General features: G+C 38.9%; 1 protein-coding gene across 6 annotated transcripts in view; it reads left to right on the top strand.

The window, feature by feature from the left end:
* RBM47 (RNA binding motif protein 47) overlaps positions 1-26,921 on the top strand; it is a 172,089-nt gene that overhangs the window by 117,443 nt on the left and 27,725 nt on the right. For all 6 annotated transcript variants that reach the window (XM_040238056.1, XM_040238059.1, XM_040238062.1 and 3 more), the window contains one exon: positions 17,899-18,022. The gene's annotated coding sequence lies outside the window, so the exon portion shown is untranslated. The remainder of the gene's footprint in view (positions 1-17,898; positions 18,023-26,921) is intronic.

Here is a 26,921-nt window from a genome sequence, read left to right as displayed (position 1 = left end):
CTAAAAACACATTGTGTTACTAAGTTGCTCCATTGCCATTTTGTTTTGTTTCCTTTCCTATAAAACAATGCCAGAGAAGTGAGGTGCTTCTCAGTGCACTGCGGTGTCAGGGACACATATGGATTTCAGATTAGAAGCCTGAAGCAAATATGGTAGGAGAACAGAAGAGGCACACACATGCAGGCTCTTTCTACACAGAGGGAGCATCTGTTACTGTGACTTTCCTTCTTCCTAATTGTTTTCATAGTTGTTCACCAACGTGCTAAAGATTTAGCTTTGCGGTCTTTGTTTCACAAGGATTCTTCCTAAGCTGAATTTTCTAACTATGATTTATGGCTCCATATGGTAAGTCAAAATATTTTACCAGTAGTTTGGAATTTTATCAAGAGCATTGAGCACCCAGGTTAGTGAATTTCTGTGTGTATGCCCTTGGCAGGGAGACACATTGAAAGCAGATGGCTTATATATGCTGTATTTTGTAAGGTATTAATACTATCAGCTTGTCATGCAAATGAATGGCAACCATGTAAATCAACAACAACCCCCGCCAAAAAAAAATCAAGAGAAAGTCTTAAACTTTGTGTATAAGTTTTAATTTTCAAATGTGGAATTATAGTTTATGCAATGCTGTGACAACAGAAATTCCAAACCATTTTGCAAATGACACACAGTTGTCAAATAGTCACACATACACATACATACGCACACACACACACACACACACACACATATATATATATGTATGTCTATATATGTGTGTCTGACGCAGAAATGCTGAAGCAGTGTGGCAAGAAAGTGTAGAGAAAGGCAGATACCTACATAAGAAGCCTTTCTGAGAAGATGACTCCAGAGAAGAGTTGTGAAAGAAAACACAGATCTGTTCAGACATAGAAAGTAGAAAGAGGTCGGGGATTTTGTACGTGGGTGTGTATCTGTCGAGGTTGAGAGGAACAAAGGGAAATTATGCAGTGGTTTGTAGTCAGAAGTTAAGATTTGCAGTTCATGATCAAAAAGCTCGTAATGTTATGGATGATCAGGATCCCATCAAATTCCTTTCATTGGAGTAATGTGATCCTAGCCACACTTAAGATAGATAGTTCTTACTGCTTTCTGGATGGTTAGCAGGAAAAGTGGCTATCAAATGGGAAGGAAAGAGGTTGTATGTGGTTAGTGTTAGCTAAATTGATAAGAGAAAGGGAAATAATTGGCATTAAGAACTTAAAATGATGGGTTGAAAAGGAGAGAAAGGGGCTAAAACAAGAAATTATTTTATCAAATCATTTAAATTTTTCTGATAACCAAATGTAATGTTAAAATATAGACTACAAATAGGAAAAACTTAAATCACCATAGTTAATATTCTTACTATCCAAAGACAACCACTATCAACATTTTATTATATTTTTCTAGTTTTTACATCTATAGTATCAGTTGAGATCATGCTATACATACAGTTTTCTGTACTATTTTCTTAATCTCACATATCATAAACTTTTATTCATAACATTAAAATTCTATGTAAATGTAATTTTTAGTGGCTAAAGAACTAATATAATTTTTAGTAGCTTCTGTACCATCATTTATTTAACCATTCCCTCAAGGTGAAGTGTTTGGATAGTTTCTAAATGTATCGCTGAGATAAGCATCTTTGTATATAAACTTCATTTTAATTATTTCTTTAGATAGATCTTAATGATTTAATTGCCAAGTGAAGAGAATACATATTTTCAATGCTTTTCATATATATTACAATTTTTTTAAGGAATGGTTTTGATCAATTTATATTTGTCTTACTAAAGAGTGGCATTTTAGCACTATTCATTAAAAATATTTGCTAATTTTATTGGTTTAAAGTGATATTTTAAGCATGTATCTTGTCTGAATTTACATTTATTTGCTTACCAATGAGGCTGAACATCTTGTCAAGTTTCAGTCATTTGTAATTCTTGAAGTGAGAGATTAAAATACATATACCATGCATATATCATAAGTGTATTACCTGGTATATTTCATATTATTAGCTAACAGGACATCTAAAGAGATTGTAGACTATTCTTTCAAGTGGAAGAATAGAAAGTAAAGAAAGGCCAAGTGGTGTAACCGGAGAGTGGACATAGAAGATGAGGGAGGAAAAACAGCCTCCAGTCCATCTCTCTGCAGTCAGTGTTGGGGGACAGAAGGGGAGTCAGTAATAAAGGTCTTCCAAAGCGGATCATAGTCATGAGGGGAATTCAGTAGGATGGGTCATGAAGTCCAAGACGGAAAGAGTATGGAATAGACAAACAGCAGCAAACTCAAAGGGCCCGGTGGAGATGAAGGCCAGACAGTGAATGAGGGAGGCACCCACTCATAGTCCTCCACCTTCACCTCCAGGAGGCCTTGGGAGCTTCCCAGGTTTTCCACGGAGGCTCTTGTTTATACAAGTCTGTGTTTCCCTCAAATCTGGAAGTATTCAGTAATATGGATCTTTTGTATATCCTCTCTCCCACCCACCCAGCGTGTCTCTTTTAATAACGAGGGTCGATGAGACTGTATTTCGTGTATTTATTGTTTCTCGGCCCTGAAGTCAGCTTTCCATAGCATGCACATGTTTTTGAATTAAACATCCATAAAAGTACCAAAGAAAACTAGAAATGGAGAGGCCTGCAGAGTTTACACATAATACATTTAGCAGTGAAGTTAAGGACTGAGTTGATTAGCTTAAACCTAGATTTTAAAAATAATATTCTGAGATGCTGCCTGATGGTTAACATCGCTGATACTATACATTTGCACTTTTACTGCTTATGAATGAATGCCATGCCATGCAAAATGTTTTACCCCATATTACTGACACGGTGTTATGGAACCACCCTGACCCCAGCTGCCCAGGCTGCAGTGTGAGGATCCTGGACACTGCCGTCCTACAGGTCATCCATTAGTCAGCTCTGCCCATTCTGCCTTTATGATGTAATTCAAAGTCAACTTCTCTTCTCCTGACCCCAGGGTTACCGGGCCTGAGCAGCTCCAGTCCAGAATCTCTCTGCTTCCTCATCTGCATGCCTGGGATCTCGTTTTCAGGCCAGAGCCATCTTAAGAAAAAGAAAATCAGATCTTGTCACTTCTCTGCTAAAAATCCTCCATTAAGCCCAGTAGAACCCAAATCCTTGCCTGTCAGCCCCACATTTGACCCCTGCCTCCTCTGCTGACTCTACTTCAGCTTCACCATCTTTGTCTTTAGATACCCCACTGCAATCTTTCCTTGAGAGAAAAAGGACTTCCCTGACCACCCTACTCAAAATAGCTCCCCCTTTTCCCTCCTAACTCTGCTTTATTCTTCCTCATAGTATTTGTCACTATGCTCCCTCCCCAAAACGTATATATTTTCTTTCTGATTATGTTTCTCCAGCATAACAGGAAGGACCATGTCTGTCTTAGTCACCACTTTATCTTCAAGGTCTAGAACAAAGACAGTCAATGACGGTAACCATTTGTTGAATGATTGAATGACTCATCTAACCAATTTAAATTGAGTATCTTGAGAAGTTACCGTGCGCTCATAGAAAGTTAGGTTCATTATGTCTAAACTATTTGCTTCAGTACTATTTTATGTTGTTCTTTTTCTTGAACATACACTGCTTGCTAATTTTAGCATTATCTAAACTGATCAGCTTTGCAATTGATCTATTAAAGGTGTCCTCATGTTTCTAATTAATGACTTAACCAATGTTTATAGATGCACAGCAGTTAAAGTTTTAATCTGCTAGATTCTTTTTTACATGATTTCTATTGTTTCCATATTAAATTTTTTTCTTTAGAATATCTACTTCTAAAAAAAAAGACTTATCTGCTTCTATGTTGTCAAAAAGTAAGAGCTTCTTTTAGAAAATGGCAAAAGTATATTGATCAGATAATTAAGCTTAAACAAGAACCGAACCCAAGAGTTTTAAAGAAAAAAAAAATGTTCACAGTCTTTTAAAGACAACATGACTTATTTAGGACCTTGCCAGCCATTCAAGCCCCAGATAAGATTTAATTTCTTGGTTGATTAAGGTATTATACTTATGAAATACATTATGTAATTCTTCAGCAAAGAGGTTTTTTTTTTTTTTTAATCACAAAGTAAACAGAGAAGTGTATTTTTATTTTTTAAATTTTATTTTTAGCTGTCCTGGGTCTTTGTTGCTGTGCGGCCTTTTCTCTAGTTGCAGTGAGCAGGGGTTAGGCTCCAGTTGCCGTGCACAGGCTTCTCATCGTGGTGGCTTCTCTGTTGCAGACTACGGGCTCCAGAGTACTCAGGCTTTAGTAGTTTCAGCTCACGAGCTCAGGAGATTCGGCTCTCCGGCTGCAGAGCACAGGGTCAATTGTATTGCATGGGTTTAGTCACTCTGAGGTATGTAGGATCCTTCCAGATCAGGGGTCAAACCTGTGTCTCCTGCTTTGGCAGGTGGATTCTTTACCACTGAGCCACCAGGGAAGCCCCAAGAAGTGCATGTTTTCAAGTTGTGAGGTTTGTGATTGCCGTGTAAGTAACCTAAAATGACTATAAATCAGAAGGCAGCCTGCTGGCACCCCCGGATGGCAGCTTTCCCCATGGACTCTGGTCAACTTGATAAGGCTCTGCAGTCCTGACTCTGCAGTGCTTAGTGTCTGCACAGCACGTGGTGCTGCGGTTTGCCCTGTATTTTATGTGTTTCAGTTGTTTGATATTTAATTGTCTCCAAAAAGATTATTAGTTATTAGCTCCCAGTTCATAGAGCCCACATCAGGGTCCAGGTCTTTGACTGCTTTTTCCCTCTGTGCTTGAATATATCGTAGAGCATTATTGAAAATAAACACATCTGGACAGAAAAGCACAGTGCTTGGTAAATCCAGAATGGCAGGTGATTTCTGTGGTAATTTAGAGGAAATTAAAATACCATTTAACTATTAAAGAGTAAAACTGACATATTACTTTGCAAAATCACACGCTTCTTGAGCTCTTGTGAACCGGATTGCTCATTGTGGGGAGGGGGTTCTCCTTTTTACAGTATGGCTTCTGTGTTAAAAGTGGAACACAGGGCTTGGATTTTACACATTATTTATGACTTTGTAATAAATATCTCCTCTCCACCTGCATTCAGTATTTCTTCTCAACTTCTTCTTTTAAAAAATAAAAAGTGTGTTAAAACTACCACAGGATATGTAAGGTAAAGACTGGTAATTAGGTACTTACGATGTACTACACTTTGCTGTAGTCCCTGGAATGTGAAGTCAAGTGGGCCTTAGAAAGCATCACTACGAACAAAGCTAGTGGAGGTGATGGAATTCCAGTGGAGCTATTTCAAATCCTGAAAGATGATGCTGTGAAAGTGCTGCACTCAATATGCCAGCAAATTTGGAAAACTCAGCAGTGGCCATAGGACTGAAAATGGTCCGTTTTCATTCCAATCCCAAAGAAAGGCAATGCCAAAGAATGCTCAAACTACTGCACAACTGTACTCATCTCACACGCTAGTAAAGTAATGCTCAAAACTCTCCAATTCTCCAAAATTCTCCAATTCTCCAGAATTCTCCAACCATGAACTTCCAGATGTTCAAGCTGGTTTTAGAAAAGGCAGAGGAACCAGAGATCAAATTGCCAACACCCAGTGGATCATGGAAAAAGCAAGAGAGTTCCAGATAAACATCTATTTCTGCTTTATTGACTATGCCAAAGCCTTTGACTGTGTGGATCACAATAAACTGTGGACAGTTCTGAAAGAGATGGGAATACCAGACCACCTGACCTGCCTCTTGAGAAATCTGTATGCAGGTCAGGAAGCAACAGTTAGAACTGGACATGGAACAACAGACTGGTTCCAAATAGGAAAAGGAGTACGTCAAGGCTGTATATTGTCACCCTGCTTATTTAATTTATATGTAGAGTACATCATGAGAAACGCTGGACTGGAAGAAACACAAGCTGGAATCAAGATTGCTGGAAGAAATATTAATAACCTCAGATATGCAGATGACAACACCCTTATGGCAGAAAGTGAAGAGGAACTAAAAAGCCTCTTGATGAAAGTGAAAGAGGAGAGTCAAAAAGTTGGCTTAAAGCTCAACATTCAGAAAATGAAGATCATGGCATCTGGTCCCATCACTTCATGGGAAATAGATGGGGAAACAGTGGAAACAGTGTCAGACTATTTTGGGGGGCTCCAAAATCACTGCAGATGGTGACTGCAGCCATGAAATTAAAAGACACTCCTTGGAAGGAAAGTTATGACCAACCTAGATAGCATATTCAAAAGCAGAGACATTACTTTGCCAACAAATGTCCGTCTCATCAAGGCTATGGTTTTTCCAGTAGTCATGTATGGATGTGAGAGTTGGACTGTGAAGAAAGCTGAGCACCGAAGAATTGATGCTTTTGAACTGTGGTGTTGGAGAAGACTCTTGAGAGTCCCTTGGACTGCAAGGAGATGCAACTGGTCCATTCTAAAGGAGATCAGTCCTGGGTGTTCTTTGGAAGGACCGATGCTAAAGCTGAAACTCCAGTACTTTGGCCACCTCATGCAAAGAGTTGACTCATTGGAAAAGACTCTGATGCTGGGAGGGATTGGGGGCAGGAGGAGAAGGGGACAACAGAGGATGAGATGGCTGGATGGCATCACCGACTCGATGGACATGAGTTTGAGTGAACTCTGGGAGTTGGTGATGGACAGGGAGGCCTGGGTTGCTGCAGTTCATGGGGTCACAAAGAGTTGGACACGACTGAGTGACTGAACTGAACTGATTGACAGTTTGCTGTGGTAAGGGAGCAGAAAGTGATTACTATCAAACCTAGCAGGTTTCTAAGAGTTAGTGAAGATTACTGTAGGTAAAGGGATGTTAACAGTGCATGTAGCTGAGGCCAAGGTGTGTGTATGTTGGGTGTATGTGGAAACCAAAAGATATTTGAAGGTGTTAATCCTTTTATAATGTTGCCATTCTTTTGGTGGGTTCCATGTTTATCCTTCTTTAGGAGGATTCTCATACCTGCATGCCTTCAACTCTTTGAATTCACCTTCCCAATATCGATTAGTTACTGGTCATGACCAACTATTGTTGCTGACACCACCCATACAGGTAATATGGCTTCAGTGCCAATAATTGACACTTTTTCATATGAAGGCTAGTACCTGGGTGTGTGTGTGTGTGTGTGTGTGTACACCATTTCTTCCTCTTCTGCTTTAGTCATGCATTAATACAATAACCAATTTCAGCAAAAGTTTGAAATTCTAAATACTTAAAGTTTACTTCTGGAAAACTATATACTACCATTAAATACAGAGCAACACACATTCACTTGATCTTCACACTGGCTAGATCTTTAAGTCTTTAGGTAAGATAAAATAAAAAATAATGTTCTCCTAATAGGATGTAAAAGGGACTTTAATAAATATTGTTGGTCAGTCGCAAAGTCATGTCCAACTCTGTGTGACCCCATGGACTGCAGCCCGCCAGGCTCCTCTGTCCATGGGGATCTGCAGTGGGTTGCCATGTCATTCTCCGGGGGGTCTTCCCAGCCCAGAGATCAAACCCTGAGTCTCCTGCACTGGCAGGCAGGTCCTTTGCTGGTGAGCCACCAGGGAAGCTCTGAGAGATATTACCTATATTTAAAATAACCCACATGACAATTTCCTGGCTTATTACCAGGTCCCCATCCCTGCTACAACATCTCTTTTCCATGACCTGTCTGAATCTGATTTCTTATTCCTTTTTCCAGATTTACCTTAGAGCTCATCTGGTCTCAAGCTTCTGTTTTGCACCAGTAGTTTTTTTTTTTTTTGCCAGTCTCAGATCTCATATTTGTCTGCTGTCAGTCCACTCTAAAAACAAAGTTGCTTTGTTAAGACGAAGGATGCTCCTCCAAGGATGACTTAAGCATGCCAGAGCTGTCGGAAGTTAGGCAGCAAATGTAGCATGTGTCTACTGTGATGCCACCAACATACAGGTTTTGTACATCTGCCTTCACCGAGGCTTATGTAATAGGAATCGGTGTCCCTACCAGCAGAACGGCTGACTTTTACTTTTCTTGTGTACTTGTCTGTATCATGTGCATTTATGATAACTTGTGTGCCTTGTTTTTTGCCAAGACCATGGATATTGGTATGCCATGTGTATTTTTAAAATTGACTCTGTTCAAAGCCGAAGCAGGCAGAAGTTGCTCATTTTTGTTTAGGGTAGGCTGTAATTGTAATTATGCCTTTAGATATTCAGTGAAAAGCTGCCCTGCCCTTACTCTAGAAATTTATCATCTTGAGATGGTTTGTTCCCTATGTTTTTGTATTCTCGGTAATGTTTGTACAAGAATTCACACACACACACACTCACACACACTTTCTTTTTCTCTCATGTATATTCACACACTTGACCAACAGGTGTTCATAAACTAAACCTTTAAACCAAAAATATTCTTCCTAATGCTTAAAGTATGTCACACATCCAGAATTTATTAAATTCTTATATAATATTCTTACATAATATACTCAATTACACTTATATAAAAAGGCAGATTTTCTGGGTTCTTTTTGTAGTTAAAAGGAATTCAGTGTAAATTTATTAGTTTTTTGGAAACACTGCCTTAGTATCATTGCAAGAGATAGCTTCCATTTTCCTTTAATCAGAACTTAGCAATTTAGTTTTATATAATATTTAACGTGATTATAATCTTAGACTTGTTCTGGATTTTGACCCTTTACTAAGTAACCTGTTGATAATTTTCTTGTCACTATTGATAGCTTTATATTATTTCATTTGGGAGTAATAAAACTGTCTCTCTTAAAAAATATAAGTAGATAAGTAGATTTAAAACTTGTTACTCTGGCCTTTTTCCCATCCTGGCTACTTCAAATTGCTAAAGTTATGGGATTTACAAAATAACAACTAAGGGAAAATTCAAGACCACAAGTTTGAAATGTTTGTTTCAGGAAGAGTTATAGATTTGTTCCTTTCTTTGTACCCTGTGGGGTGCTTTCTTGGTATGCTAAGTCCTGTCCAACTTTTGTGATCCCCGCCAGGCTCCTCTGTCCATGGGATTCCCCAGGCAAGAAGTGGGTTGCCATTTCCTTCTCCAGGGGATCTTCCCAACCCAGGAATCAAACCCTCGTCTCCTGTATTGGCAGGTGGATTCCTTACCCCTGAGCTGTAGAGCTCATGTTAATCCTGGCCCAGGTGGTCCCAGATGTCACTGGTTAGCTTTCAGGAAGCCTCCTGTAGTCCATCTTCTGGTCCCTTCTTCCCTGATCTGGTGGCTGCCTGAAGTGACAATCTCAACCCCCCAGAGCGGTTCCATCTCTTCACTGCTTAAAGAGGAATATATTTACTCTGCTTAAGTGCTTCTGGTCCTCCGAACCCGTTGTTATGTACGGACTGTTTTTATTGTCCATGAATCATGTTTTACTGCTCCTTTTTCTTTCTACCCCTTCTATTTTCCCCTGCCTCTTACCAATAAATCCATTGTCAGCTCCAAATGGATAAAGTAAAATAAATGAGGGTTTAGTTCTTGTGTAATTTTTGCCTCTCTCTTTTTTCTACCAGGCTTATCTAAACCCTATTACTGGTAGTGATTAGGAGAAAAGATAAAGGGTACTCACTCCCAGTTACCTACCCCAGATACAAAGAGAAGAAAAAAAAAATTCTATATATATATATAAAATACTAAAAAATAGAACATTTCTAGGAAATCATGGTAACATTTTTTGAGTACTTTTTATTTTGGAAATTTTCTAAGCACTTCATGAAGTGTTTAAAACTCAGCAACTCAGGTGAAGTAAGAACTGTTTTGTTTTCTTTTTTGTAGCAAGCAGAACAATGTAATCGGCACCCACCTTATTTCTAGGAAGGTGAATTTTAAAAATACATTTGTTTCCTTTTAGTTAGTATTGGTGATAGAATAAAATACTTCAGGTACATTTCCTTCTCTATGAAATGTCAGAACTTTTGTCTTCTTGGGTCTTCCCCAGATCCATTTGCTACCGAAAGTTTGCTATTAAATTGTCAGGCTGCTGTGGAGCATTTTGTATCTGGTGATTTAAACACCTCCCTTCTTTCTGTACCACCCACTCAAGTTCATTCCAGGTGCCCTTAGCAAATGACTCCCAAGGCATTTAAGTGGCCAAAGCTCATTGACCAATGAGGAGAAGTGTGTCATGTATAACAGAGTTACGCAGTTCCTGGATCAGGAGCAAAGTTTGCTCAAGCAAAGCTTTTGTTACCATTAGCCTGTCGCATCCAGATTTCAAGACTGGAAAGGTAGGGGACACCTTATTTGTTGTAATTGGAAGAGAGGAGGAAATGGTTTTGTTTAAAGTAATTTAGATCAGGTTGAATAAACAAGTGATCCATTTTGTTTTTAATTGAGGGCAAAAAAAAATTTAGAAGTTTGTGAGAATTTCAAAGGCTGCACAGTTTGCCTTACCAGCAGCAAAACCAAACTTCTTAAGAACATTTAAAAAGCAAAAAACAAAACAGTTTGTCTAGCATCTTTTCACTTTATCACATTTGGAAAAACTAGGTGAGAAAAAAGTCATGTTTTCATAGATTGCTGCTATTTTCATTCTGGGATTAAAAGCAGGAATTTATCAGTAGTATCCACATTTGTTTTTCAAAGTCATTTCAGACTCAGTCGTTGCAAAAGAATTTTGTGTGATTATTTAAATGAGATAAGGAAAAATATGAAATTAATAGAATTAGCTCTTGAGAGTTACTACATAAAGGTTACTGATGATGACCGAGAAAAGTTCAGGTGTAAAAAGACTCTCATATCAATCATACTGCTTTTTTCAAGCCAACAGTAAAGTTTGTGAAATGGAATTAGTTAAGTGTAGGTTTATATACTTTAAGCACTATATAAATTAGTTTCACTTTTATTAGAAGGAATAATTTAGTTATATTTTATATGCTGTTTAGATGTTCTAATATTAAAGAAGCCAGAGATAAAGAATCTTTATTTGATTTTTTTCTACCTGGAAATGGAGTGATCTGGATAGCATTTGAAGCTAATTCTAAAAAGAAAAACCCTTGTCATTATGAATAAAATATGATGAATCAATGTTATAACAAAATGTATACATAAAAACATTTATTACTGATATTATACTTATTCCTTAGCCTACATCTAAAGTTTAGTATCAGAAGGTAAGCTTAGGTTCAAAGAAAAGTAAAACTGGTTTCCCAAGATTGCTTTTTCATAGAGCTGACTTAATATGAGTTTGTATTTTATACAGAAATTAGATAATTGTTTAAAAATACAACATATGAGAGATTCATTTGATTAAATTTTTTTAAAGTTTTAATGTATAGTCAAAACTCTATTTTTGCTTAATTTATAAAAAAATTATTTAACACACATTCTCACTATGTCTAAATGTCCAATAACTTCAGTTATCTCCGATTCTCTTCTTTTTAAAAATTATTTTTATATGCTCCCTTAAAAAAGTTACATCCTGAAATTTTCTACTTTTATTAGATTTTTTTCATAATGCCACTTTATGAGAAGTTTACCCTCCAGACCTCCCTCTTGACTCTTCAGGGCAGGTGGAGATAGATGGAGCACCAGGCACACGGGGTTAACTATTCACAGCAGCCATCTTCTTGGGTACAAGTAAATACTATTTCTCAACTCCAAGCTGAGGTTCAAAGGTTTAGACTTAACTTCACAGATCAGAGGTCAGGCACGAATTGCTGCAATTTGTAGTTCAATTCTGCCGATATGACAGAATTTCACAGCTATGATGATTGCTTTTTCCACTTCTGCACACAGGCCAGGCCGGGCAGTTAACAGCATAATTTGTACAAGTCAGCCCTTGGCACCCAGGTTTAATAAGTAACTAGCTGGTGCCTTAGGTTTCACTGGTACAAGGTGCACATTATAAAAAGGGTCAAATGTCACACACAAGAAATGGAGGGAGTGGGTAGTGAGATTGCAGTAACCACCATTTATGAATCATACATAAAGAATTGGTAATTTGCATTCATTTTAAAAATAATTTCTGTGATGTTAATGTTACTGTGTTCATTTTCTTTGCTATGAAAAGACAAAAAGACACAGATAATTTTGTTAAATGTTAGCGAGAAAAAACAATCTGATTAGAGATTATTGACAGCCATAGACAGTGAAATTGCAGGCTCTGATTATGCCTTTCATAGGGTTTCTCGAAAACTTCCCCAAGCATGCCAGTTTTTCAAGAATCCAGGGAACAAGTTGGGTAACCAGGTATTTCTGAGCCGTAATGTTTATGAGTGTCTCACATTTTCTACTCTTCATCTAAAAAGTTGCACTCTTGGCTTTATTTCTAACCCAAGCCAAGAATATCTTTTACTGTTTGAAGGTGGATATTGAGATTCTTCAGAAAACCCTTAGATGGTGGGCCTTGACAATCCATGGGTTTGCCGTTCACAGTTTTGACTTCTCATAAATGACTCTAAAACTGCCATATAAATACATAGAGTGATTTGTCATTTCTGTTGTAACAGAAATTTTCATTTTCTACTCCCAAACTGGGGTATAGAAGCAATTGGATTCTTCCATAGAGCACAATAATTAAGAGCACAGACTCTGGTCTCAGACCTCTTGGGTTTCAATCCCAGCTTCATTACTTACAATTAAGGAACCTGAACAAATGAGCAGTCTCCCTCTGTTTAATTCCCTCATGTTCAGGATGAGTATAAACAGAATTTGCTTCATGGAGTTGTAGTAACAATTAAATAAGTGTACATGAAATGCTTAGCACAATGCCTGCCACCTAATAAGCACTCCGTGACTATTTGTTGTAATTAGTACTATTGGGACTAGCCTCCTCTACCCTGCAAATCATCCCAATTTTTTTATTATTTTTTCAATATTTATTTATTTATTTGGCTGCGCCAGGTCTTAGTTGCGGCATGTGGTACCTAGTTCCCTGACCAAGGATTGAACCCAGGCCCCCTACATTGGGAGCTCCGAGTCTTAACCACTGGACCACCAGGGAAGTCCATCCTAGCTTGTTTCGACTTGGTCTTTGCTCTGTTCATTTCAGGAGAGACAGAAGATAAGGTATACTTGGCAAGGTGATCTGGGGATGTTTTAGGTGTATTCTTTTTTAATACCATGAGGAAGTATTTTTTTAAATTCCTCAGTTTCAAGTCCAGCATTCTTTTGTTTTCCCCCAACTGCTTTGCTGTCATATGGCAAAAGGTGTTAAAAAAAAAAAAAAAAAAAGATAAATCCAAATCATCTGGTTTCCTTTGAGAGTTGTTTTCATTCTGCCCTTTGGTAAGAAACATTTGAGTTGAAAAAGAAAAAAATCCATAAATGATACCTCATTAGTGGTCTAAATTCTATTCCTGATGATATGTGTTACACTTACTAAAAGTCATGGTTTCCAGAATTGTCAGGAAAGTCTTAAAAGGTGATCTTTTTTTTTTTGGCTATGTTTTATTCCTATGGAACAGTAGCATTTGAACAAAAACATGATACTACCAATGACAATATATCAATTATGTGCTTAGTATTGAAAAGGTAGTAACAGTCCCTCTCACAAATTAAACAGTGAAGCACCTACTGTGTGCTAGGATTGTGTGTGGGACACTGGGACTATAACTGTGATCAGATCTGGATCCTGCCTTGGTCAAGTCTATAACTGACTGGAGAAGACTGCCATTATACCAACTACTGTAAAATTAAACCAAGTAAAATTGCCACTATTCTATAGTTTTTGCCCCCTCAGGGGGCAATTTCATTAGATTCAAGCCAGTGTTATAAGAAGGGCTCCAGAGATGACCTCTGAGGAGTGAAGTGTAAGGATGAGAACAAGCTAGCTAGGCAGGGCATTGGTGAAGATTTAAAGCTCTAGGAGTAGCAAGTGTTGGGGAGAAGTGACACAAGATGAGGCTGGGGAAGGAGCCAAAGTCTTCCTTACGTCCCTTACTAAGGACACTGACTTTCTTCTAAGCGTAGTGGAAGCGAGGGTAGAGATTTAAGCAGGAGGGTGACATGATCAAATTGCGTGGGTTTTAATTATTAATTTTCTGCTGCTCTGGATCTTCGTTGCTGCGCACAGGCTTCTTTTCTAGTCGTGGAGAGCAGGGGCTATTCTCCAGTCGCAGTGCACGGCCTTCTCGTTGCAGTGGCTTCTCTCCTAGAGCATGGGCTCTAGGTGCAAGGCCTCCAGTTAGCTGCGGTGCTCAGGCTCAGTTGCTCCAAGCCGTGTGGGGTCTTCCCAGACCAGGGATTGAACCCATGTCTCCGTCATTGGCAGCTGGATTCTTAACCACTGGACCACCAGGGAAGTCCAAATTGTGTGTTTTTAAAAGGTCACTTTGCCTGTCTGGAGAGCCAGATTGATTGCAGCAGGCAAGAGTGGATGGGATGAAGTCAGCTGGGAGGCTGTGCAGCTGTCCAGGCGGGAGCCGATGGTTGGCAAGATGCTTTCAAAATGTAGTGTCTCATATTATCCTCATAATGACTCTCACCTGTGGCGTTAATATCAGCTTCAGTGTGCTGGTGAGGATGCTAAGGCCAGAAAGCTAAGCGGCGTGCCTGTACAGGGTCTCGGGCTGCTGCTGGCAGAGCTCGAACCAGCACTCTGTTACCAGACTCTTGCTCCGGTAGTCTCCTGGTAGCTTTAGTGAAAAGTGAAAGTGAAAGTCGCTCAGTCCTGTCTGACTCTTCGCAACCCCATGGACTATACAATCCATGGAATTCTCTAGGCCAGAATACTGGAGTGGGTAGCTGTTCCCTTCAGACTCGTATACTATTGTCCTGGGGTGTGGACAGTTGATTTATGTTTAGAACCAGTTTGTTTTTAAGAAACAGAATTCTCATTCCTTGGTGGAGGACTGGCATTGAGAAAGTTATTTTTAGCCTCAGTTTATGCTTGAGAGTTGAAAGAAGCAGAATGTGACATGGAACTTGATATTAGACTGGAGCCTCCTTTTGGAAAAAAGACAGTTATTAATTTAACATATTTATTTATACCTTGCCTCATTCCAAAAATAGATTTGAACAGCTTTCAAAAATACATATGGTAGACAAAATAGAGGGAGGAAATCAGGGCAGGCAAATGAAGATGATGCCATAGGTGTCATAAGCCCAACAGAAGATTGCCCTCGGATCCTACCAACTCTCTGTAACCGTATGGACCACAGCCTGCCAGACTCCTCTGTCCATGGGATTCTCCAGGCAAGAACACTGGAGTGGGTTGCCATGCCCTCCTCCAGGAGGTCTTCCCGAACCAGGGAACGAACCCGTGTCTCTTAGTCTCCTGCATCGGCAGGTGGGTTATTTACCATCAGGGCCACCCAGGAAGCCTATAATGGACGCTATCTGTAGCTTTTTCACAGAACAAGGAGCGAAGGGTTGGAGTGAATGCATTAACCCAGTTTCTGTCTGGAAACTATTTTGTTTCTCTATGAACTTCCCTACAAATCTTATGTGACCTTCAGTAAGACAGTTTACTCCATAGTAAAACGGAGGATTTATACTAGAGATGGACTTCTTAAATGGGGTGCCCCAGGACACCCAATATTGTGTCAGGATGAGTGTGGAGTGACAGGGAAAAAAAGTGGCATGTGGGTTTTGCTTGAAGATTTTCATGATAAAATAGTATTAAAATATTTATGAAATGACTTGTGTTTGAAGTCATTCTGGAAAATCAGGTTTTTCGGTAAATAAATAGTCCTAAGTATTTTTCCCCCCGGGAAATTTTCTGTTACTTAAATTGCCATGAGAGGCACTTTAGTAATCCTTTCCATCATTAAGACTCAGCACAAAACTATGTAAAACCTATAATTTCATTTATATATTAATAATTTGCTTCCACTTCATAGAGTTTACATCTCCATTACCATGACATTATTTTTCAAAGGGAAACATTTGCCATTATAGAGAGAAAGCTTACAATTTTGCAATAATATTATGTGCCAGGAATAGTGTTTTATAAGTATTTTCTCTGTTCTCCATATAGTCACACAAGAAATTAGCTCCACTTTATGCATATGGAGAGTGAGGCCCAGAAAGTTTAACAAGTTTGTCAGGATTCACTTAAATAGTAAATGAATAGTGCAGGAGTTTACATTTTATTCTGTTGTCTTGACAGGGCAGAATTAATTTCAGGACACACCTTGTAATTTCCACATTTATTGTTCTTTATCAAACACTGTGATGGTGATCATTAGGTATTATCTAGGATGCCACATTTAAGAAAGGTGAGGGTTATATGCTTTGAGATGTACAGAGTTTAACAGCAATTATTCTATGATTTATTTGAGGGTGTAGCTTTATTTTTAGTAGATCATTAATAATTAGGATTAAAGCCAGTTCATGGCTTAATTTTATTGCTTGTGTTGCTGTAATGTTATGGATCCCATTGAATGCCTTGCCAGTCACTGCAATATAAAGATAGTTATGGTGGAATAATTTTGGAGCTGTAACTGACTATGTACGTACATGTTAAGTCACTTCAGTCGTATCCAACTCTTTGTGACCCCATGGACTGTAGCACGCCAGGCTCCTCTATCCCTAGATTCTTCAGGCAAGAATACTGGAGTGGGTTGGCATGCCTTCCTCCAGGGGATCTTCCCAATCTAGGGATTGAACCCATGTCTGTCTCCTGCACTGGCAGGTGGGTTCTTCGCCACCTGGGAAGCCTGTAACTGACTTAAAAGGCTGTTTCATTGGCAGGTTCTAAATTGTGCTCTGTGGTTCTAAAGAACCTATGGTGTTCGACACAGCCTGCATGGACGATGGAGCAGAATGGGTGGAGATATTTCCCCATATCATCCTCTACTTCAGCTTAGCCAGCTCCTGTTTTATCAGTTTGTTTCTGTATCTAGGTAAATTTTTGGTGGAAGAAAGGATGCTACACCTAAAAAAAAAATGAAGCAAAACAAATATTAAAAAACCAGTTTGAAAACTACTGGTAATCCAACTCTTTTATTTTTCTTCAGGGGAGCAAACTTTAGCTCAGCCAGGTAAAACTATTTGCCTAAGAACATAGAACATAGCACGGCAGAACTAGAATTAAAATCCCAGTCTTCTAGGTACTCCAAGTCTGGCGTTGCAGCCACTGCACCATATTGGATTGTGGCAGTCATCCTGGTCTTCAGATGGCTACATGAGGGCCCTCTGTAGTTAGATGAGAATATTCGTGAAGTTTGGCAGATTATATTAATATTTCCAGGTGTGAATAAAGGTAAAAGTTTTGTGTTCGGGATATATATTTTTCACATACCCTTTTAAAATACCTTTCTCTTGAACTTAAGTTTCTTTTGAATGCTTTCTATATTATGACTTTCAAGATTATCCTAGGACTCTAAATCCTATTTTTTACAGTACTCCATGCAAACAACATCCTCCAAAGTGTCTTACACATTTTAGGGCAGAATAACAAGTTTCTTTTATACCAGCTCTGATCAGTTGGTGATGGTTGGCCGAAGTGCTTGGTTCATTGGTTTTTGAGACCCTCTGGATCTAGCAGGAAAGAATGTGATGATCCATAGTGATGTGTGACATAAGCCCCCAAATGGGGATAGGGGGAGTCCATGAGCTAAATAGTATCATCTCTTTAAAAGGGTACCACGTTTTCTTCTTGTGGATTTATAAGCATAAAATATAAGCTACATCTGTATTCATTCCTAAATGCTGTGTTGTTCATCTTGGAGTCGGGGTGGGGAGGCAGGTTCTAAATAAGACAGAAGGGAAAATACAACAAATGGAAGAAATTGGTCATTTTCTTATGGCTGTTGCCTGTTTCTTCAAAGATAGGAGGAGGAATAAAAGGTTGCGTTTCTTGATCTGAAGAGAATATGATAATTAGAGTAATAGTTTAGTTTTTTGAAGAAAATGGCCCCAAATTCATAATGCTCGTATTAAAATTTTATTGAAATAGAAAACATTCCTAGCACTTTTTTTTTTTTTTTTTAACTCCTTAGGATTTGTCTCACGGGGCACTCCAAAAACTGAACTGAGAAATCCCAAGAAAGCTGCCTGAAACTTCCTGTGTATTCTTATTCTACATCGTGTAGAGGATCAGACAAATCAAATTGGTGGTTTTTGGTAAGTACAGCTTGCCAAAGTTTGATAAGTTTTCATTCTTATCAACCAGTACATCTGCTGCATAGAGAGTGTGTACCAGATGTATGTTTATTGACAACATTAGTACATCTGACATGATAAGTCATTTGGGAAGTCATTTTGAACCAACAATATAAATCCTTATTTCTTTGCTCAGTTTACATCTTTGAGGCCCAAGACGAGACACTCCTGCTGCTGCTATGTGAGCATCTTAGGAATTAAGGGAAATTGTTTACTGCTTCTATATCTTGTTTCCCTCACCCTCCCCAACCACCCCCAAATGAGTTCAAGCGATTTCACTCAGAGTTGTCTTTCGAAATTTTTTTTTGCAAGGAAGGTCCTTTGTAAAAGGTAGAGAGCTACTAGTATGTCCTTGAACAATCTGTATGCCTCCTCTAATTTCTGTTTCCTCACCTGTCATATAAGGTAGAAATAACTATGTTAAACTCTCCAAATCATGGTAATCCTGTGAACTACAATATATATAAATGCACTTTGACAACTATATAGTTCTCCATAGACCGAAGGTATTATTCTGTGGGTGATAATCCTAGGTATGCTGTGGCAGGGATAGGGGGCATAGAAGAAAGAGGTTACTTGCATCAGCTTCACCCCGAATCTTGGCCGGCCAGCCCTCCCAGCCGTGACCACAGCCCTCACTTAGCTCTGCTGCGTAGAGACAGCAGATCCCTGCATGTTAGGGAGGAGCAACTGGTGACACTGGTTGCCCTGTCTCCCTCCCTCCTCCTACCCCCAGCCTACCTGCCTCACCACGTCTGTTTTCATATCCTCTAGGCTGGGTTCTGAACCTGCCCACCAATTTCAGGGACAACAGAGAGCTGAAATTGTTTCTAATTAAATAATTTTTTCTTATTATCAGAGCATATTCATTAAAGGAAACTTAGAAATTAAAGAATAATATAAAATTACTTACAATCTGAAAATCCAAAGATAACCACAATAAAACTGTAGTATATTCCTTTTTCGTTTTTAAAAATTGTTGTTGCTTAGTCACGAAGCCATGTCTGTAGGCTGCTGGACTCCTCTGTCCATGGGATTTCCCAGGCAAGAATACTGGAATGGGTTGCCATTTCCTTCTCCAGGGGACCTTCCTGACTCAGGGATGGAACCCGCATCACCTGCATTAGCAGGCGGATTCTTTACCACCTAGCCACTTGGGACGCCCTTTAAAAATTTTTCATATATATTCTAAAATATAATTTAACAAAATTAACATAGTTAAGAACATGAAACAAATATTCTAGCCTACAACTATGCTGTAATTTTTAAGCCATTTTCATATTTTTGAAGGTTTGTTACATCACATATAAATACATTCTATTATGTTCATTACATCGTGCTATGAATACCACAGTAGTGAACATACCTGACTATAAATTTTACCCACGTCTCTGATTATTTCCTTGGGTTAAATTTCTATAATGGAATTAATGAGAATGAACTTTTTTTTGGAGGATGAACTGTTAATTTAATGACTACTGTAACTGAGGTTGTCAAACTATCCTCCAGAAATGTACTAAAGTATACTTGCCATCCCCATCCCCAAACGTGACATGTGACAATGTTCATAGGTACACGTACATATGACCACTGTACACGTGTACAGATTGCATTCTTTCACATTAAGATTTAAAATCATAAATGAATCTAAGAAGGTCAGGAAATGTAAGCCTGTTCCCTCCCCTGGCCCAGCCCAGCCCTAACACACACCAGACCTCTGAAGTAGACAGTGTCATCCAGTTGATGCCGTGTGCACTTCAATGCCTCTGACCTGTTCATGAGGCATTGCACCCGTGAGGCTTGCAGTCACTCACTTGGCATCTATGCCACCACTTGTGTTCATCTCTGTTCCACCTGCTTCCAGGGAACAAAAGATCTTTTCATTGTCTACAAGAAGCTAATTCAGTTGGTGAGTCCAGACAAACAACAAACAAAAATACTTAAACTTGGATGGGTCACAACTTATCAAGACCTGTTTCTTCTTTTTTAAAGTGAGAGGTTCAGTTTGTCTATATCTAAAGAGTGTCTGCTTGGGTTTGATCCCTGTGTGGGGAAGATCCCCTGGAGAATAAAATGGCAACCCACTCCAGTATTCTTGCCTGGGAAATCCCATAGACAGAGGAGCCTGGTGGGCTATAGTCCGTGGGGTCGCAAAGAGTCGACATGACTGAGCACGCACACACATACAAAGAATGAGGTAGTTTTTAGTAAAAATATGTTAGTACACAGGTAGTGAAAACAACACTGTGAGCAACTTAACTGTGAGCAACATGATGTGTTGTTTAACTTCCATTTTCTGGAAATGCAGCAGTTCTGTAGGAGAAAAAAAGTTTCCCTGCATCAAGTATTAGGAAAAAATTTCAAGTTAATCATATTTTAACTTACTTAGTTTTATTATTGTTACTTTTTTAGCCATATCACACGGCATGTGGGATCTTAGTTTCCCCACCAGAAATCAAACCCTCACCCCTTGCATTGGAAGTGTGGAGTCTTAACCACTGAACTGCCAGGGGAGTCACAAGTTAATCTTATTTTTAAATGTAAAAGTAAAGTAATAGGAAAATCCTTCAAGATAGACTCTACGGTTTCTTTTAACTCTAACATCTTTATTTCATAAGTAATAGATAATATAGCAAAGGCCAAGGACCTTTGCCTTCCCCATCCCCAAACATTACATATGACAATGTTCATACCACCACACACATGGACAGATTGCATTCTTTCACATTAAGATTTAAAATCATAGATATATCTCAAAAGAATGGTCAGTGGGCTTCACAGAGTTTTGTAGTGGTGGCACTAGTGGTGAAAAACCCACCTGCCAATACAGAAGACATAAGAGACTCAGGTTCAGTTCCTGGGTCAGGAAGATCCCCTGGAGGAGGGCTTGGCAACCCACTCCAGTATTCTTGCCTGGAGAATCCCATGGACAGAGGAGCCTGGCGGGCTACAGTCCATAGGGTCACAAAGAGTTGGGCATGACTGAAGCAACTTAGCATACATTCACACAACTAGAATTTTAAAGTGATAGTTTCTACAGACTGGTTCTGTCTAATCAGCATCCTCACCAATTGCCACCCACCTCAACAAAGATACACTGAAAGTCTATACTAATACTGTTCATAAATTTAATCAGATTCTCAAACAATCCAACAGGTTTAAGGAGTAAATAAGTTCGTGAATATTTAGTTATGCTTCACCATTACCACTTACACCTACCAGAAATGTTAAAATGGTTTGACTCAACTACTGAGTCATGTCAGGAAGACTGGACCAAATGACCAGTATGCCACTGGCCATTGAGCCCTCTCTTTGGAGTAGACTGTCCCTTCCATTTTAACACACGGTAGATAGAAATATTTGCTGGCTTCCTTTCTACTGGGATTTTGTGTCACCCTGTAGTATCGGTTTGTCCTGTACTTAGAAAAAAAATTACACACATGTTGGAACAGCTCCCCATATCTAAAAGCATGAAGGAATTGAAGTAGTACCTCAGACTAACTCTAATCTTAATCTTAGAACAAGGACACTTTTAGACTAGATTTCACACACTTGAAAAGTCTCAGTTGATAAGCCAATACATTGATCAGTTTTCTCTCTTTGCCATTTGAATCATAAACATGAAGAAAAAGCTGCATTATCTAGATATCATTTTTTCTAATGATTTTCCCATCTTCTCTTAAAGACCTGCATCCCTTCCTTCTTTTTATTCCATGTACTAACTTTGCTGGTTTCCCATGACTCTTTTTTTTTTTTCTTTTTACTGTAGCCAAATATCCATGACATAAAATTTACCACTGTAATCATGTTTAGCTGTACAGTTCAGGGACATTAAATGCATTTCCGTTGTTGTGCAAATATCACATCAGCTATCTATATCCAGAGCTATCTCATTTTCCTGTCCTAAAACTTTGTACCTATTGAACAATAACACTCCGTTACTCCCTCTCCCCAGCTCCTGGCAACCATTCTATTTTCTGTCTCCATAAATTTGACTACTCCAGGTAGTCTCATATAAGAGGAATTATACAACATTTATCCTTTGGGTCTAGTATGTTTCACTTAGTGTTAAGTTTTTATGGTTCATCCACATTGTAGTATGTTTCAGAGTTTCCTTCCCTTTTAAGGCTGAATAATACTCTATTTTGTAAATGTGCCACATTTTGTTTATCCATTCATGCACTGATGAGCATATGAGATAATTCCACCTTTGGGCTATGTGAATAAAACTGCTATGATCATGGGTGTACTAATATCTGTTTGAATCCCTATTTTCAGTTCTTTGGGAGCTAAGTCCCACCAGCTCAGTGGTGGAATTAGTAGATCATGTGATAAAGTTTTTGAGAAACTTTTCCTAGCAGCTGCACCGTTTTGTATTCTTACCAGCAATGCACAAGAGTTCTAATTTCTCCACATTCCTGTCAACTCTTATTTCTTTTTTGTTTTGTCTTAAATAATAGACATCTTTATAAGTATGAAGTGGTATGTTATTGTGGCTATATGTTACTGTGGTTTTGATTTGCATACTCCTAATGGTTAGTGATGTTGAACACGTTATGCTTGCTAGCTATTTGTGTATCCTCTTTGGTGAATCACCTGTTTATTCCTTTGCCTATTTTTAAGTTGGTTGGTTTGCTTTGTTAGTGTTGCATTTTAGGAGTTCTTTATATACACTGGCTATTAATTCCTTAATATTTTCAGAAATTATTTCCTCCTATTCCATGGGTTGCCTTTTCAGTCTGCTGATAGTATCCTTTGGTTCACAAAAGTTTTCATTTTGCTATAGCCCAATCTAACCATTTTTTTCTTTTTTTTTGCCTGTGCTTTTAGTGTCATGTCTGAGAAATCAATGCCAAATCCAGTGTGATAAAGCTTTTCCTCCATATTTTCTTCTAAGAGTTTTATCATTTTAGCTTTTTACATTTAGATCTCTGATCCATTGTGAGTCAGTTTTTATATATGGTGTATGGTAAGAGTCAGGGTTCATCAGGGTTCTTGCTGTAAACAGGTACTTTTCAATCCCACCATGTCTCATTGATGACATGTGTCATTTAAGCTACTGACACACATATTCCCGCGTATGCTCATCCTCACTAACTTTTCCTTCCAGTCTAGGCTTCGGTAGTTTCCCAATAGACAAGTGAGAGAAAGCTGAAGTGGTTGGAAAACTAACAGCTCAGCTGGCTTACCTCCCGTAACTAGGATACAGCAGCGAGAGCAGTGAGGCAGTGGCCAGGATCAGCAAGCATTTTGATGTAAACATGCTTGATGAAATCCCCAACAAAAGAACAGCAGAAGTAGGTAGCGTTTTAGGGTAAGAAGGAAAATGGGAGTGTGTGTTCTGTGTGTGCATGTGTGTTATATATGTACACATATATGGCAGCAGAGGGAAAGAATGAGGTCACTCCACACTAGATACTGGATGTGGCTGTGAACTGTAGGCTACAGCAAATTTTTATTTATGTTCATACAAAAATAAATTTCTCTCTGTGCTGCTTTAGAAAAATCAAACTAGATTAACCACGGTTATGTGGGCAAACTGTGTTTTCCAAACAATCATCCTAGTTCTATTTTACACTGAACAGAACCTAAAAGTGCTTACAGTGTAAAATGTGAAGGTCTGCTTAGCCTTCACTTGCAGAATATTGAGAAGTAAGAAGAAACTACCAGGCCATGTAAGCTGCCTCACCCAGTATCACCAGGACCAAAGGTCTTCGCTGGGCGGGCTGCTCTGATGGGCTTGGAGATAACATCACCCCACTCACATAACTCATAGTTGCAGGGTTCTACAGATGAATTGGGCTTCCCAGGTGGCTCAGTGGGTAAAGAATCTGCCTGCAATGCAGGAGATGAGGGTTCAGTTCTCGGGTCAGGAGATTCCCTGGAGGAGGGCATGGAAACCCACTCCTGTATTCTTGCTGGGAGAATCCCATGGACAGGAGAACCTGGTGGACTACAGTCCATAGGGTTGCAGAGAGTCAGACACGACTGAAGCGACTGAACACACACGCGCACACACACATGAATTAGAAACTCTACATCAGAACCCAGGATTGGCAATTGGGCATCCAAATCTCAAATAAATTAGTGTTAAATCTACTAAGGCTGACTTCAGGACCTATGAGAAACACACTGACCCAGTCTGTCCCCTCTTGTTTTTCATGGCGACTGGTTTACAGAGATAAACTGTTTGCTGTAGGTCCTCATCTTCTCTATGCCATAAGAGGCAATTTGGAGAAAAAAGAAATAACTAAGCCTATTAAATTTTCTGGTTTGACTAAGCCGCGCTTTCTAAAAACAGTTTGCAAGACTGATATAGCATATTTCCCCTGAAGCATTAAAGTCATTTCACACTTTATTAACTCAGAGAATATCCAGTCTTTTCCTCTGAGACTGGGAATAAATGACTAGCTTAAATCAGAGACGTTTTTCCTGGTATGCTAGTTTTTCAATTGAAATATTAACTCCGAGTGCACACAAGGAAAGTACAGACTGTGTGAGGCGTGAACAGCAATTATGTCTCAAACAACAGCCCCAGAAGTTTATTATACCTGAAAAATCATAAACTTCCTGACACTTGACCATTTCATTCTAAACACCCTAAGTTCAGGAAAACTCTGGATATAGGTTTCTGCACATTTCCTTTCTTAAATTTCAGTCTGTTTTTCATGGGTTTAACTAATATAGTTTTGATTTCTGTGTAGCATTTATAGTCTTTGTAACTTTTATGTAAATTTCCAACTATCTTTAACTGCCTAGTTAAAGTATAGACACTGGGAAAACTGGTTCTCCTCCATCCGCCCCCAACTTTCCTTTCTTCTAAAATATATCTTTCCGCAGAATAGAACAACTTCCCTCTCCTCCCCCAAACCTGCAAATTCTACCTTGGAAAAAAAATTAGACATTTAGCATTTAAATAATTCATAAATGACAAACTCTTCTCCTTTCCCTAGTTTAAAACCGTATGTTACCACATTTTGTTCAAATGGTGAATTCTCAGTAAAAAGGTGTGTGTTATTTAAACAAGGATTAAAGCAAACAGCTACTAATCAGACAGTAGCATCACTCTAGTCCTATATGATCATCTGGAGTACTTATTAACCATGTATTTACATTTGAAAACCAGGAATATAAAGTGACAATTTAAGATGAGAAAGAGAAAAAAATAATTAAGAAAAAGAAAAGATGAAAGAAATATGAATAAACAGGAAAAATGGCAGTAGTGCTTTTTCTTTTCCCTCCCCAAAGACCAGAGATCCAGTGCTGCTTCCCCATTTCTTACCCCCTGAACAAGAGGCTGTGCTTGCCTGTGTGGCAAGAAAAGTGACTCTCGTGGATTCTGGAGATTTCCTGTGTGGACATTTATGAACTTCTGTATTATATCCAGTGTCAGATTAGTTTGCGATTTCTCTTCCAAGTCATCAGGACTCACTACTCCATGGGAGAGAACTGCCCAGGAGCAGAGAAATGCCAGGGGGCAAAGGACCCTACAACAGTGTGTGAGCTCAGGCACTGTAACAGCCAACCTTTCAGGACACCCGCACATAAAAGAGCGTTTGGAAACTGCCATCATGGGTAGGCCTTGGCTTTGTGTCTGCTTCCTTGTGGCAGCATAAAATCTCTACCAAATCTCTGAGACAATATAGTAGAACCTAAGCATATCAGCTTAGGCAAAAAAAAAAAAAAGTCATGGAAGTTCTCCAGCTGCCTGATTGACCAGTGCCTGCTTTCCAAGAAGACTCTTGGGAGCCTTGGCTATCGTCCATCAATCAGTGATTGGTGGGGCTTTTCCCCTTGACCTTGCTGATGCCTGAGCTGTGTATTAGAGATGCCAGCTCCTGTGCCAAAGCTGGGGCTTCCCTAGTGGTTCAGTGTTAGAGAATCCACCTGCCAATGCAGGAGATGTTGATTCAGTCCCTGGGTTGGAAAGATCCCTTGGAGAAGGAAATGGCAACCCAATCTAATATTCTTGCCTGGGAAATCCCATGGATGGAGGAGTCTGGCAGGCTACAGTCCATGCGGGTCTCAAAAGAGACGGACACGACTTAGCAACTAAATAACAGAAACGACAATGCCAAAATGGACCTATCCATTCTTTTTGTGTGTGTGTGTGTGGCTCGTGGGATGTGGGGTCTTAATTCCTCAACCAGAGATTGATCCCAGACCCTCAATAGTGAGAGTGTGGAGTCCTAGCCAATGGACTGCCAGGGAATTTCCCCTATCTATTCCCTGGACAATACTCTGTATGGCTATTTGTACATAGTTCTAAATGCAGGTAAAACACAAAAGTTAAATATAAATGGGATATCCAAAGCAATTTACCAGTAGTTATCATATAATATTACAATTCTTTTTCGAGGTTTATCTTACTACATTTCTTATAAAAGACAGTGCTCACTCATCGGTTCTTTCATTTTTTTCCTTTACTGAAACATTTCTTCATTTCGTGCTAGGCACTGGGGATACCAATTAAGGTCTCTGCCTTTGAAAAGCTTCAATTATAGATAATGAAATAAACTATGTTTCTTTACTTTTTCCAATACATTTCAGACAGTGTAGAATAAAGTGGAAATAGGCTAAACTGTCTACAATCACTTCACAATAGGAAGTAAATTTTACTTTTTCTGTTACAAAGGGCCCTTTCTCAGATGGCCCCATTTCTAATAGAGTCCAAGTTGTTATAAAAGAATTAAGCTACTGAGTACTAGGGTTTAACTTTAGGCATACTTTTGCTAGAAGCATGTGTTCTTTAAACTATTATTTTCATTTTTCACTATATGCAAAAATAATATCAACAATAATAAACGAAGTATCACTAGAGGAAGAACAAAGCTAGAAAGTTAGTTAAGGGAGAATAACA

This window comes from Oryx dammah, unplaced genomic scaffold (assembly GCF_014754425.2).
Source record: "Oryx dammah isolate SB20612 unplaced genomic scaffold, SCBI_Odam_1.1 HiC_scaffold_3, whole genome shotgun sequence".
NCBI classification, from domain to species: Eukaryota; Metazoa; Chordata; class Mammalia; order Artiodactyla; family Bovidae; genus Oryx; species Oryx dammah.
The sequence above is the reverse complement of the archived record's forward strand: the minus strand, read 5'-3'. Positions and strand labels throughout refer to the sequence as shown.